The sequence below is a fragment of the Corvus kubaryi genome, unplaced genomic scaffold, assembly GCF_017639235.1.
Source record: "Corvus kubaryi isolate FWS band 111438036 unplaced genomic scaffold, C.kubaryi_AGA036_p1.0 37361, whole genome shotgun sequence".
In the NCBI taxonomy this organism is placed as follows: Eukaryota; Metazoa; Chordata; class Aves; order Passeriformes; family Corvidae; genus Corvus; species Corvus kubaryi.
The window spans coordinates 4530483-4544991 of NW_024581118.1; the positions used below are offsets into that span (position 1 = coordinate 4530483).

General features: G+C 45.9%; 1 long non-coding RNA gene across 1 annotated transcript; it reads left to right on the forward strand.

Annotated features, from left to right (window-relative positions):
- Nucleotides 1-6960: 6960 nt before the first annotated feature.
- Nucleotides 6961-8605, forward strand: LOC121667354. The gene is made up of 2 exons (XR_006017035.1): nt 6961-7660; nt 8021-8605. It is a non-coding gene; the product is annotated as an uncharacterized LOC121667354 (long non-coding RNA).
- Nucleotides 8606-14509: the final 5904 nt, after the last annotated feature.

A 14509-nucleotide genomic window follows, 5' to 3' on the forward strand; every position in this document is an offset into this window, starting at 1 on the left:
GTACAGCAAAGTGCATCCTGGTTTTCATGCAGAAAACGATCTCTTCCTGGGAAGACCAAAGCTCTGTGGAACCCTCATGCCAAATCCATCCTTCCTGTTGGGGTGTGTGGCTGCCAGCCTGGGGGGTGAAGCAGTCCTGTGTGTGTGAGCTCTGTGCTCTCCCATGACAGCCTCCGAGCACAGGCTGGGAGCTGGGGGAAATCCTGATGGATTTGTTCAATCTGATGTGGCCCGGGTTGCACCTGGCCTGCCCAAACTGAGCTGTTGGAGCTCCCGCTCCCGACTGCAGCTGTGCCCGAGGGACAGCGGGTTCCAGGAGTTCAGGTGCTCCCCGGCACCCCCGAGCCAGCCTCGGCTCTCCCTTCTCCCGGTGCCCCCAGCCGCGGTGCCCCTTCCCTGGCTGTGGCAGGGGACACCCCAGCCCTGGCCCTGGCCATCCCACGATGCAACCTGTCCACGTCCTGTCACACACAGGAGCTGTTTATAATCTACTGTATTACAGCAGTTAAAATATATTTTGCTATTAGGGGAGGAAAACAAATTGCCTTGGCCTGTTTTTTCTCTGAGGCTCCTGGTTTGGGGGGACAGAGGATGGGACTGGGAGCGGAGTAAGACATGCGGGGTTCCTCTCCTGGGAAAGGTGGCTGCTGTGGGGAGATGTTGGGAAGAGAGCCCTGTGGAGGAAGGGAAGCCTGAAGCTGCTTGTGCCCACAGCTGCCTCCTGTGGGGCTGCAAGTGGCTTCTCATTTTCCAAGGACAGGGAGGGGAGAGGGATGGAGACATTCATGCTGTGGCAGACCCTGGCGTAGAGGCACCAGGCAGGATCATGGGATGGTAGAGGAGAGATCTTGGCTGGGTGTGTGGGGAGAAACTTTTACACAAGCCCTTCTTTAGGTCCTGGAAAGGAGCATGAAATGTCCAAGGTAAAGACCAGGTGAGAAGGGAAGCTGGGGGTTCCCTAAGCTTTGTATCAGCCACAGCATCCCCGAGAGGGGAAAGGACATCCTTGAGGTGCGGGACAGGAGCACAGGGAAGGAGGTGGTGGAACAGACCAGAGTTTTTCACCTCTCCTGATTTAATGCACCTCCAATTGGAGCAGCTGTGAAATGTATATCATGTTGGTGACTTCTGCCTTTATTTTGGGCCTGAAAAGGGTTTGTGAGCCAAGAACTTAATGTGATGTTTTTCCAGCTATGTACCACATGTTCCCAAGTCCTGTCTGTGTCCTTAAGCTGTAACAGCTACAGAACAAGGCCATTAATCTTCTCACTCTTTCTGGGGGGAATATCAAGTACTGCCTAAGAGGTGTGAGATGGAAAACAAAACTTCTGTCAAAAGTTTTTAGCAATATTTTTGTATTTTCTTTCCAAGCAACCATTTGTGCAGCAAGACAAGAAACTGCCTGTCAGGGTTACTCCAGATTATACCTATACCCACAAACACATATCTGAAGGCAGAGAAATGTAGTAATTGTAATTAAAACCCACAGTACAAGGACAGAGCTGATAAGGAGGTCAAAAAGTCTTCGTACCAGAAGCATTTATAAAAAATTACACATTTGGCAAGGTTGGTAGGGGAGAAAGGCTTCGGAAGAGAATTCATGGGGATGACGAGATTAATGGAAAGATATTTTTTTCATTAGGAAGATAACACCTCCAAGAAGAAAGAGTGGCAAGATTAATAATTGGTGACAAATACCATTAAATCTCTGGCCCAGTCAGATCTGTGAAAGAAGCAGCTGTGCTTCATGCAGTTTGGAGGTGGAAACCAAGTGCCCCTTTGGAGGGTGCAGCAAAGCACCGGCGGCTCCTGGACAGCTGCACAGAGTGTCTGCCAGGTGTCAGGGGCTTTCCACAATAAATAATAGCAAAAACCCCCTTTAACCCTCTGCAGTACAAATGTGGGTTTAATTCTGCTACTGGACCATTCATTACTGCAAATTTTCTTGGTGAAGCATTAAAAAAGCCCCACTCACCATGCCTACAATTGGAGTGCCTGTTCCTGGACCAAAAGGCAGTGGAAGGAAGCTGAGAGGAGCCTCTTGGGAAGGCTCAGTTGTTCAGGACTCGTCAGGTGGGTCTGGGCTGGAGGCTGTGGGGTTCTACATCTGACTTTCTATCCTTCCAGCTTCCCTTTAATCCCAGGATCTTTCCCTGCATTACATTTTGCCTTTCTTTATGCAACTGCTGGTGTTTTAGGGCACTCCCAACTCTGCAGGAAGCTGACTGCTAGCAGTCCACCAGAAGGAAAATGGCTTTACAGGAACACAGGGACAGAAGTTGATGTAGAACATCCCTTGGTGTGCCATGCTTTATCTCCTACAGGTAGCAGGTAACTTGTCCTAGGCTTCACCAAAGATCCAACAACCACTAAACACAGGATTAGCTTCCTGTGGTTTAGATCCTGCTTCAGGGTAAGGGACCAGGAATTTTGTCACAGATTTTCTCAGCCCATATTTTATCCTCAGCTTTGCTTTCTCTTTCACCAGCGGAGTAAATGCTGCTGAAGTAGTTCTGATGTGCTGTTCTCCAGAGATCCCCGAGCTGAGGGATACCTCCAGGCTGCTTGACCACACCAGGCCTGTTTCATTCTCCCTGGAGAGTAGTTTTGTTCCAGAGGAGGTTTCCAAAGCCTGACCTGTGCCAGCGCTTCTCTCCACAGCCTGGGGTACCTACAGTCCCCACAAACCACCAGAGCCCCAGGGGGCTTTGGGGGAGCATTTCCAGTTCCTGTCTTTTTCTGTGGAGAATAGTCTTCTCTAGGGCATGTGTTTCTTCCCTGGGCAAAAGGTTTGCTGACCTCCTAAGATAAATTTATCCTATATGGCATCACTTTGCTAGCCACACCATTTGACACAGATCTGCAGTGCCACCTTCCAGTCCCTGCAAACGTGCTCAGAAACGCCCTGGTGCTGGTGTCAATCCCTTGCCAAGGCTGTTTTGCCCGCACTGGTTTCTTTATCCCCAAGAAATAACAACACAGTGCTTGTTTAGATGGTCACCCTGACCTCTCCCACTCCCTGACACGTTTCTTGCTCAATAGTGACAGCCACGTGTGCCTTGTCTGCAGAGCTGCCTGCAAATGCCAGATCGGCTTTGGCATTATCCTAATCGCTGGAGCAAATTCAGACACCTGACAGACCACCCTGTCAGTTTGATGGGTGCTGGAAGGCAGGCAAAGAAGGGATAAGGAGCCCGGGGCAATGGAAAGATAGAGCTGGGAACACACAGCAAGGTCTCTCGGTCTCTTATGGCAGGTGCCTGTGCTGCCTGATCTGGCTGGAGGAATGGGCCAGCAGTCCTGTCGGAGTGAGAGCCGAGAGACTTGAGGGAAAGATGTTTTGGGAGTACTTCTGAGAACCATCCTTCCAAAGGATGCCAGGCTGGCAGGGATGCTCTGTGATCCATGATTAAGAAAAGAAGCTCTCCTGGCTTTAATAGACTTAGCAGGGAATAGCTTTACACTTCTTTGTGCATAAGCAACGCTTAGCGGTGCTCGGCAGTGAGGAATGTTTTGGTTTGGAGGCAACAGGGCATTGGCAGCAGACTGAAAAATGGTCTTTGGCCAACCACAGGCAATGCAAGCTTAATCTGCCTAAAAAACATGATCTCATCCATCTTTTTTGACCCAAGGGAGGGAGCCTTGGCTGTAAGACTCAGGCTGAGCAGGACAGACTGGTGTGTGGTTTAGGCTGCAGTGAGGGAGCGGTGGGCTGCTGTGGGGTGGGTTGGAGAACAAGATCTTCCCTTCCATTTCAGGGTGTCTCTTATCAGTGTGTGACACTGTGACTTGTCAAGAATCTAAGGAAGCAATGACTGGCAGAAGCTCTTTTTCTGAGCACAGAAAAAGTCACACATGAGTGCTGTCACTCAGCTGTTTCTCTGGGTGTATCACTAGCTGGGAGAAGGGACATCTTTGTACATGCATCCCTGTGCTACCCTGATCCTAAAACTCATCAGCTTCCCTAGCACAATTCAGGGTTGGCTGTTTCCATCTGCTTTCAGATGTAGATTGTTTCTGTCGGGTTCTGAATCATGCAGTGGGAAAGGTAAAAGCAGTGTGAAAAGCCATTATCTGAGCTTCCCTCTCCCAGCTGCCAAACCTGCGTCCTCTGTGGGATGGAACCAGGAGTATGTGCACATTTTTCATGTTTTCACAAGGGCAGGTAGTGACAGGACAAGGGGGAATGGCTTCAAACTGAAAGAGAACAGGTTCGGGTTAGATATTAGAAGGAAATTCCTCCCTCTGAGGGTGGTGGGGCACTGGCACAGGATGCCCAGAGAAGCTGTGGCTGCCCCATCCTCGAAGAGTCCTTGACTACTAACGGAGATTCTCCTCAGCTCTCATCCCTTCTTTCCCTCTGCTTTAGCTACTCTCTGATGATGAAGACCTACAAGACATCAAGAAGTTGATAAATGCAAGATTTTGGGAGGTTGAATGTATTACCGAGCAGTGTTTGCTCAGCAAACAACCCTGTGTTAGCTGAGCCCTAGGGAGCATCTAAGTCCATCACAAGTGTGAACAAAACCACTTCAGCTCAAACCTTTTGTGCTGAAGCTCAAGAGTCCACACATGAGAATTTATGATTGACCAGTGCCATACTTCAGCCAGTGCATTAAAGTCAGCACTATCTGATCAACAGCTCTGGTGACTGATCAATTACACTAATTGGTAGAAATGCTCAGCACTGTCACCAGTAGATTTTCAATTCATTGTGTGACCTACTCACTGTGGCATCTTTATGCTCGTGGATTCCTCACAAGATCTCTTGCCTGATTTCCATCACCTTTCTGGCACTGCCAAAGGGTGGTCCAGCTTTTGGGGGCATGGCAGGCTTGTGCTCCTCTTTCAGGTGCTAAAAGCAGACCTAGAGCAGTAGGGAGGCATTGTCTCCATGGCAGCCTGCCCTGGAAGAAATAAACCAAAGGGCGTGTAGACTCTACTGGGATTCCAACGTAAGGAAAAGTGGGGGAATGGTGAGGAATGACCCATTTTGTAGCTCAGCCTTTACTTGGGTATGTCAGGAAAGTAGCAGGTAATAAAGGACATGTTGGCATAACATGTACTGGCCTTTTCCAAAGCTAAAGTATGACCCCCAGATATGTGCTGGGAGTCAAGAGCATTCAAGGGATAAACTCCAAGGAACTTGACTCGCAGTCACAGGTGAAAAGAATTTCTGTAATTTTAAGTGTGATACAGTGCAGAGAACACACAGTGCAGATATGACACAGGGAAGTCATATGTTCAGTGGGAGAGTGGGTGGTTTGTGATTATGGGGATGATTTAGGGAAAGGAAAATAAAAGGAAAGGATGGATATTTCAAATGTAAAGTAAAACATCACTTTGAAGATCATTAACCAGATAGCACTCTCTGAGGGTAATAGTTTTTTTTACCTTATCAGTAATGCCAAGTTATCTTCATCTAGATACTGAATTATCCTGATAATAAAGTATGTAAATAAATGTTTTCTTTGTTGATATAAAATCATCATCTCCTGTGTGAGATAACAAACAATTGTTGAGTAATTTGCAACTAACCTTCTCAACCTTTGCCTCTGCAAGACCTTGACTCGTTCCTGATTTCAAAAGTTCTTCATCTCTGCTGTTTTTTTAACCATCCTATTTCCTTTATTCAGACTAAAACCAAACTGCACATATGCTACTGAGGTTTGCTGAGCTGCTTCTCATACTGCCATCTTATTCTTTCACTGAGGGTTACCCTGTCTTTTTCCCTACATTGTCTTATGCCACATGCCATATTTCAGCCTACAAAAGGAGCTGAGATGGCTAAAGGAAAGAAATAAGTAGTTGTCCTAAGAAAGGGGAAAGCAAGATGAAGGAATGGGGCCAGAATTGGCCAGACACCAGCATAGCAAAAGGTTAATAGCAGATTGTCAGAAGCCTCCATGGTTAGCCATGGTCTGAGCACAGGCACAGCATGGACATCTGATCCAAAACTGCTTCAGACAGCAGAGTCCAGGAAAAGCAATCTTAGTTCATTTTCACAAAGACTTTGGGAACAGGGCCATGGGAAAGGTGTTCTCTTGATCCATACAAGGCTTGGATTCATTTTTGCATTGTAATGTAATGAATGGCCTTTCAGCAGAAAACACAAGGTATCCCTTCTCTTTACACTGGCTCTTTGGTAAGAAACAGTGAAAATGAGAGAGATTATAAAGAATGGGTAGGAGACAATACTGAGAACGTGGTAATTTTGTTCTGTAAGGCAAGGGCACTCAGTTACCTGAAGTATTTATTATTTTCTATGACCTAATTACCTGGTCTCAAGCAGCATGTGACAGAAATACAAAGGTTTCGATGACAAGGATGAGAGAGGGAGAGAGAACAATGACAGATGAGATTGTTTTAGAAAGGATGTGTAAGAAAGTACTTCCTGTAAATTAATAAGGTTTGGCTTGAGGACTTAGCTTTATTCAGTCTTCCTTAATCACTTCTTAAAGCCTTCAGAGAGTACCTTCATCGTGAGAATAAGGTGTGTCTTTACTCTGAAATTTGCACTTGGGACTAGAGTGACCTCTCCAGTGAGCTCCATTTAGGTGTCTCTTTTGTTGGGTTTTAGTTTGATGCTTTTTCCTGGTCTTAAAATCAAGAGTCATACACGGTTAGAAGGGAAAAAGGGATTTTACCTTGGTATTAATTTTAAGGATCCTCAGGTGCACACATCCAGGTCGAATACACCTCAATGCACACCACAATGCACACCCCACAAAAGATCTGGTATGTCATAGGTCTTACTAATTAGCATATCTATCAAAATTTCCCCAATGAGAGGCACGAGTGAGCCCCCCTCCCCAAGGAACCTTTCCCTGGATGGTTCTATCTTCATTTACAGAATGTGTTCTTGGGGTCTGGGGCACACTGATCCCTAACTATGAAGCTTCTAAGATGTTGAGTTTCCAGCTTGACAAACAAGTCCAAGAAGGTAGGCAAAAAGCACTGAGAATACAGAAGCTGTAAAAAGGTGTAACAGGACTATAAAAGAAAAGGCAAAAAAATCATCACGGCATCAAGTTAAGTTTTAAGATCAATGCAATGACACAGACAGCCCTCCCAAAGCAAGCTGCTGTTTAGTAAGGACAACGACATACTTGTAAGGGCTAATATGGCCAACCCCCATGGAAGTGTTCCCAAGCGACTGTTCTGCCTCCTCCCATGCCCTCCTGGGACCCACCTTTTCTTGCCCCTTAAGCTGATGCTGCACAGCAGGAAAACTTAAACAATTACCATTTCAGCTGCTTCTCTTTGGCCTCCTGATTGTTTAAAACTAATGCCTGGTTGTGGAGTTCCCACTGTGCATTCTAAAAAGTTCCATCCTACAGAGGGTAAATGACTCCATTTCCCACCAGTCCGCACATCCCAACTCTGCTTCACTGTGCTTCTCCCAAACCAGAGAAGTTAAGCAGCCCTACTCCACAGCTGTGCAGTGGGGAAACCAAGCCATGCATCAAAATCATTGAAATACAAAAAAACTGCCATTGCCACCATGTGCTTAACATGCCAACTTTGCTGCAAGGTGTCATGGAGACCAGGACCTCCCCAGGATTTTCACAAAGGTTAAACACTGACTATCAAGAGCAAGCATTGTTACATCTCAGGCATATTCCCCAAGGAACAGGGAATTGCCATCAGCATGTGCCAGGTAAGTGAATGAACAAGGAATTCACTGCCTTGTCCAGGCATTTTGCACATCTGTTCATACTGTATCACCTGCATCTTTGAAGAATGTGATTATAACTGCAAAGCTGTTTTAAAAAGAATTATATTAAGCCTTTATGCAATGAGGGAGCCAAATCTGCCAAGACGTCAGGGCTTTACATCAAGCCTATTTTCTTTCAGCTTGCTTTGTATTCAGTGTTTATTAAACAGCTCATTCTTAATCCTAAGTGTAGCCTGTTCCCACATAGGCTGTTCATCCCTCTTGGCATCCCTCACAGAAACCAGCTTTATTTTTGTTGGCTGAAGGAATCATAATTAAAAATCATATTTTCTTCCCCCACAGGCACAGCTAGGTTTTTGACAGCACTGGGGAGAAGTGCTCAAGGTGTGAAAGCTGAAGTGAGGTCCTGGCATGCACGAAGCCAAGCTCCCAGCATTTCATCACAAGATTCCTGCCTGACTGGCCCAGGTGGATGCAGTGAGGAGCTGTACAGGCTCCAGCCCGTTGCATGAAGCTGAGAGTGATGATAAACCACCCTTCCTGTAAGGACAGAGGAGCTAACTGGATCCGGACTGGCCTTTTCAACCTACACTTGAAAAATGTCCTTCTCTGGGGACCCTGGTGCAGGAAAGTGGCAGTGGGATAAACGTGATCAGCTGAAGTGTTAAAATGATTGGTGACTGCCTTTCATTTGCTTTGGTTTGGCAATACCTGTGGATACAGTTGGAGATTTCAATATCCTTCCTGGAACACCCCCATCTCCCTCAGAACTGCCACCTGCTTTGGAAATCTTGACATTTGGAAAAAAACCAAACAAAATGAGTGATTCATATAGAGTCATATAGATATGTGGGGGCATATTCCTCTCCATGGTGCTCCATTGTCTTTAGTAAATATCATCAAGAAATAAATCATTTGCAGAACAGATAGATAATGTGCATGTGCAAGATTCCCTGTGAATGCCAGGTTTGCCCACAACTAGAGCATTAACAAAAAAGCCTGTGTCAGGTTTCCAGCATCTGGTGTTCTTAAATATACTGGGGGGTTTTGAGCTGGGAAGCAAAAGATACCTTTGAGACAGGAGATCCTTAGGGTCTGGTGCTCTAGAGGTCACTTTGCTTCTGGATTTGGGGCTTTCTTCGGTGGTACCTAGGGATTTTTTTCAGATGATTCAGCAATAATGACGTTCTTAACAAAAAAGGAAGTGCAAGACTGCAGTTTCTATGGATAAGAGCATTCTATCAAGTATCCACTCTTTCTTTTTGTCTTCCTCTGGCCAGAGCACAGTTGTGAAGAATACTTGTTTCTCTTTCGATACTTTCTTTTCTGTTTGAGCTGTGGTTTTTGTCTGCCAGCCAAAGGAGCAGAGGAGAACTCCTCTAAAAATAGCTGCGAGGTCTCCAGTACAGTGCATGAGCACAAATTTATTGTTTCACCCTCAGCAAGCATTTCCTCTGAAATAACACTGGTGTTTCCTGTTCAGAGAGCAGCTGTGCCTGCTGGCTCTGTGGTTTTACTTCCTTCTCCTAGGGTTGTAGATTCCTAGGGAGTCTTTCTCCTAGGGTTGCAGTGTGGTGTGTGATTTTTGGTTTGTTGCTGAATTCTGGACGTGAGAACGCACTGCATGGCTGATAAGCAGCATATGATCCTAAACAAGAACTGGGAGAAGGATAAATCCCTAGTAGGAAAAGATATGTTTGTAATGAATATAGAAGAAAAAATTGGTAAAAACAAACATTTCTGTCATTAGATCAGTTTGCAAATTGGATGAGGTGGGACACTGACTTACGGGAAATACACCGACTTCAGATCACTTGGCAAGACCGGTCATTTCATTCATTAGTGGTTTAGGTTTGCTCTGATGCTTTGTGCAGGTGACTGAGCTGCACAGAAAACTGGTCCTGTGGCTGGTGGATTTGCTGGGATGTGACAGCAGAACTGCTTGTCCTGTGAGTGTCTCAGTTTTACCCCCCTGGCAGATCAGTTCCCCATGGTGCATGATGGCTTTTGTTTCACCCACTGAGCTGGACTTTTGCTGCAGTTCTGGTGGCTGCCTTGCCCGGAAGATCAGGTTGAGCTTCTGATTTAATTCCTTCGGTGGGAGGATGTTTGAGACCGCCTGTGACAGTGAGATGCACTTTATAGATGGTTGGCCTGGCATTAGCCTGCTTTCATGAAAAAGCAGGTTACATTCAGGTGACAAGGAAATGGATTTGGATTTATTGTCTTGGACAATTTGTTCCCATTGGTTCTGACTCAATCCCAAGGCAGAGTGATGTTGTTCATGACTGCAGTATACAGCCAGTGCTGCAGCTCTCATGCTGCCTTTTTTTTGCTGCTGATGTAATATTAAGTAATTAGCATGTTCATTAGTGTTTAGAAATATCTCTACTCAGGACTCCTGAGGTGGCTGGAGTTTAAGTCTAAATACATGCAAGAGAAAGTCAGAGACCAGCTGGCTTTGCCTAGGTTATTTGGATGGACAAATGGAGCACATCTGTAACCTGATCCTGAGGGTGCCTTAGGGGAAGTGCAACTAAAGCTTAAGTTTAAGGATGCTGTAATTCCTTCAACTCAAGAAGAGCTCAAGATTAGAAGTAAAAGAGGAAGTTGCTATTATGCAGGTGACTATAGTAGCTGCAATGTGACACTTTCCAGCAGGACCTTTCTATTTGTTACTCATAGTGTGTGATGTGACACGTGGCCCTACAGCTGCCATGAATGCCACTAGGCCAGCGGTATCTCCGACTTCTTTTCTTTTCTCCTTTTCTCCTATTTCCTTTTCTCTCTCAGCAGCAGCCAGGTGCTGGTATGAATTGTCTGACCGAGGACAGCAAAGCCTTTGCAGACATGATCAGATATGTAGGGCATGACTCCAACGTCGACCTGAAGTCTCTGAAATCAGATGTCATTTTGGTCACAGGGGTAGGAGTCTCCACCACACCGATGGTTTTAGCCTGTTGGCAGAGCCTTGGTGCTGGGTTTTATCTGTCTACTCAGACTCAGTTATGAGACCTCATTTAACACTCGTGTCAGACCTGCACCAGTCAGTGCAAGGTGCTGGTGTTCTCTCTGATTCCTCTCTTCTTGCAACTTTCAATAATCTTAGCACAGTTACCACAGCTGCAAGTCGTCCTCCTGACCCACACATCACTGTCGTGGGACCAGGTCTGTCGTGGGACCAGGAATGGGCGATGTGTGTAGTCTGCAGAGGCTGGGAGGGTGAAAATGGTTTGGTGCTGAGCACATGGGAGGAGCAGGAGAGGATTTAGAGGTTCAGAGGGATCCCACAACACAGGGAAGCAGAAGCTTAAGTTGTTGCAGCCTCCTAGGGTCTTGTTTTGTCCATTAGCCTTCAGGACAGTGCTCTTTGATAAAGTTATTCTCCAGAAGCCATAGGGCCTGCCTTTTGCAGTCATTCCCTGGCCAGTCAGTCATCCAGAGTGAAGCCAAGAGGTACAGGAACTGTGGATGTTTAGCAAACTGTCACTGGGCAGTCCCACTCCTTACGCACACTGCATTCCTAGCATGCCTTGCCCTTCATGCTTTAGAGGTGTGCAGCTAGCTCTGAGTGACAGTGGAAGATGCAGGAGCATTTCTTTACAGACTTTGATTTGTTTTACAGAGATAAATCCATGGAAATCACAATTACCTTCCAAGGCTTAGAGCAGGAGCCTCTCAACAGTTACTTTTACCAAAAAATCACGGTTGAAAGCTGACTTATGCCTGTTGGACCCTGTGAGGAGCTGCTTCTTTCTGTTCTCTGAGCATTTTGGTGTGTGTTTTGGGGTTTTTTCGCTCCTGGTCGAGCTACAGCCATGTCCAACCTCTGTAACCCAGTGATTGCACCAGCAATCCAAGACTACAAGCCAGTGAGAGTTTCACATCTGCATCAGAAAAGGACTGCAGTCTGGTTTTGATGCCAGGATGTGTTCAGTGCCTAAACTCGCCTCTGGTTTTGCATGTTTTGCTGACACAGAGCTCTTGCCTGGGTTGGTACTGTGAACTGAGACACCAGAATCAAGCCAGGCCCACACTGCTGATGAAATCTGGCATTGTTGGTTTCATGTTCACTTAAACAAAGGTTTTCCCCTTTCCAACCAGAGGGAGGTGACCACCAACAAGTCCTCCCCTCCCTTTTCTCAGGAAGAGTTTGAAGTTCTGGCAGCACTGGAATGTCTGCAAGTGCAGCTGCTCTGAGTACTGGTCCTGTACTGGAGGCCTGAGCAGGGCAGGGTTTCATTTCAGGCAGGTGCTGGTTCTGCTCTCTGATAAGGTTCTGCTTCATCCAATATCTGATGGCTTAATTTTGTGTTTCCTTTCATTCAGAATGTCTTGGGACACTTGAGAGGTATTCATGATCGTTTTCTGCAAGACTTCTATTTCTACAGGTCTCTGCAAGTTTGCACTTGCAGAGTGCTGTATGAATGCAGCTGAGCTTTTCCACGGCCTGCCAGTCCCCTGAAGCTTGGTAGGTGCAGCCATACAATATTGTGCCTCAGTGTGGGGAACACAGTGAAGGGACACCCACGTGCAGAATCACGCCGAGGTTTGTGTTTGGTAGTGACTTCTTCCATGCCTAAGCAGGCTCGGGCACTCTGAATTATGTTCCCTCATACTTGTTTTGTCTGAGAGCTTGCATTATCCAGGGAAACCCCATCTCATTAGCTCTGCTAATAGAATTGACTCTGCTCTGTTTTTATCCTCTCACAGCAAAGATCAGCATCTCACCCTTTGCCAGCAAACACTGAATTTTAAAATTAATTAAATTTGCAACGTTTCCATAGATGTGCCATGAAATCCTTTGTAGATCTTTTAACAGTGCCCTTCTCTGAAACCATAAGCATGTTTTACAGAGTCAGCCAATCCCCCCGGGCTCTTCAGCTCTCTATATCTTTCTCTTGGGTCTCCTGCCAGCAGCTCCTTAGATTTCAGGTTTTTGCATTAACTTTGCTTCTGTGTTTCAAAGAAACAGAGATCCGTGCTCAGAATGTAGAGGAAAGATTTGAAGGTCTTGAAGAGAAGCAGGAAGAAGCTCTGCAGGGAATCAAGAGCTAGAATGTGAGCTGGAGAAAAATGAGAAAGTCATCCAAGAAGCAACAGACAAGGAAAGGCAAAGTCAGGATAATCAATATTCTGAACCTTTTTCCAGATTTGGAGACTGAAGCAGTCTTTGATGACACCTCACTCACCTGTTTAATGCAGAACCCTCCCCTACTGGACACATCCGGGGGTTTTGTCTCGACTCTGTCAGTGGTCAAGCAAAGAGGCTTTTAACGTGATTCTAGATCAGGGCAGAAAAAACTGCTGAACATGGTCTGGTTTTGAGAGAAACTAATTCTGATTTTGACATGTAACAGGGTCTGTATCTAGGAGGTCACTGTAACTGGCATCATGTTCCTTGTGAGCGAGTACTCCCTGTTACAGTCAAGAAGATCTGTTTAGGATCACTGATTTTGGATTAGAAAAGCAATTATGTTCCAGAGGCCACAGACCTTTTGTGTTTATAACACAGGATGCCCTTGCTTTCTCCAGGAGGTATTTGAACACGGATTACCTACTGTTCTTGCCCATATGGTGTGGCAGTGAGTTCCTTAGGTCATAAGCTTATTGGGTACGAAAGACTCTCCTTGTGCTCTTTCCCAACTAGATCCACAAGATTTAAATGTGGAGAAGGAGAAAGAATAGGAATTAAAATTTCTTCCCAGCATATCTTATCTCTTTGACTTCAAAATGGGAGGAGGGGCTAACTTGTTAGTTAAGGACGTGATGATACCTTGGGCACATTTTAGCTCCGTGGTATTTTTAATGGCTTTGGCTTGCTGTTTTTTCTTTCAGAAAAATTTTCCAAGAAAGTATCTCAGAAGGCATGGCCTGCTCAACTCCCAAAGCTTCTACCTCTGGCCAGCCCAAGGGATCCAGAAAAAGCAAACACTGAATAACAGCAATGGCTGAGTAGCGTCTTAGTGCCCATTCCCAGCAGCACTTCCCCCTGATCCGCTGTCATTACTCCTTACCTACTACCCCTAATCTCTGTGCCATTTCAGCATTTATGCTGTTCTTCTTCCTGCCTCCACCACTTCCACATGTGTCTTGCTTGTCCTCTGCCTCCTCCCACAGTTCTAGTATCAGTATGCAGTTTGTCATCCTTGTAAAACTACTGCTACCTCAGCTTTCTGCACAACACATCTCTCTTGCCTGTGCCCCTCCTGTTTGCACTCATCGATCTCTTCCTGCTGCTTTATTTCCTTCTGCCTCATCCCTGTTGGATCATGCAAGCAAGTTGTTTGCACCTCTTCCCTCGCATATCAAGAGATTTTTACCTCAGTGCCAGCATGGGCTGGTTATGTATCTGATAATGGGTACCCTCTTCATCCTCTGAGCTTCAGATGATCCAGCTACCAGCTGTCTGACTGATTAGGAGGAAAATGTACAAAAATCAGGATGACTCTGCAAATTGACCCATTCTCAGCTTGGAAGAGCAGGCAGTGAAACTGTCCGGAATTACATCAGCTCAGACAACACCTGCCCACTCCTTCAGAGTAAATTCTCTCTTGGATACTTCTTCTACCACTAATCCTTAAGTACATTTCTTAACTGTGTTTTCCTTCTGCAAGGCTTTTGAACATAATATTTCCTGATGGTAAAATGGCAAGTTTCTGCTGGCTCTGTACATGTAAAAGAGAGAAGATCCTGGCTCTGTACATGTAAAAGAGAGAAGATCCTGCTGGAACAAGGCATGCTTTTTGGAGCTGAGGATGCTCTTCGCTATAATTTGCCTTCCTGTAAGAAAGTTACGTGTTTGAAAAACCTATGCCTGGCTTCTGCAGA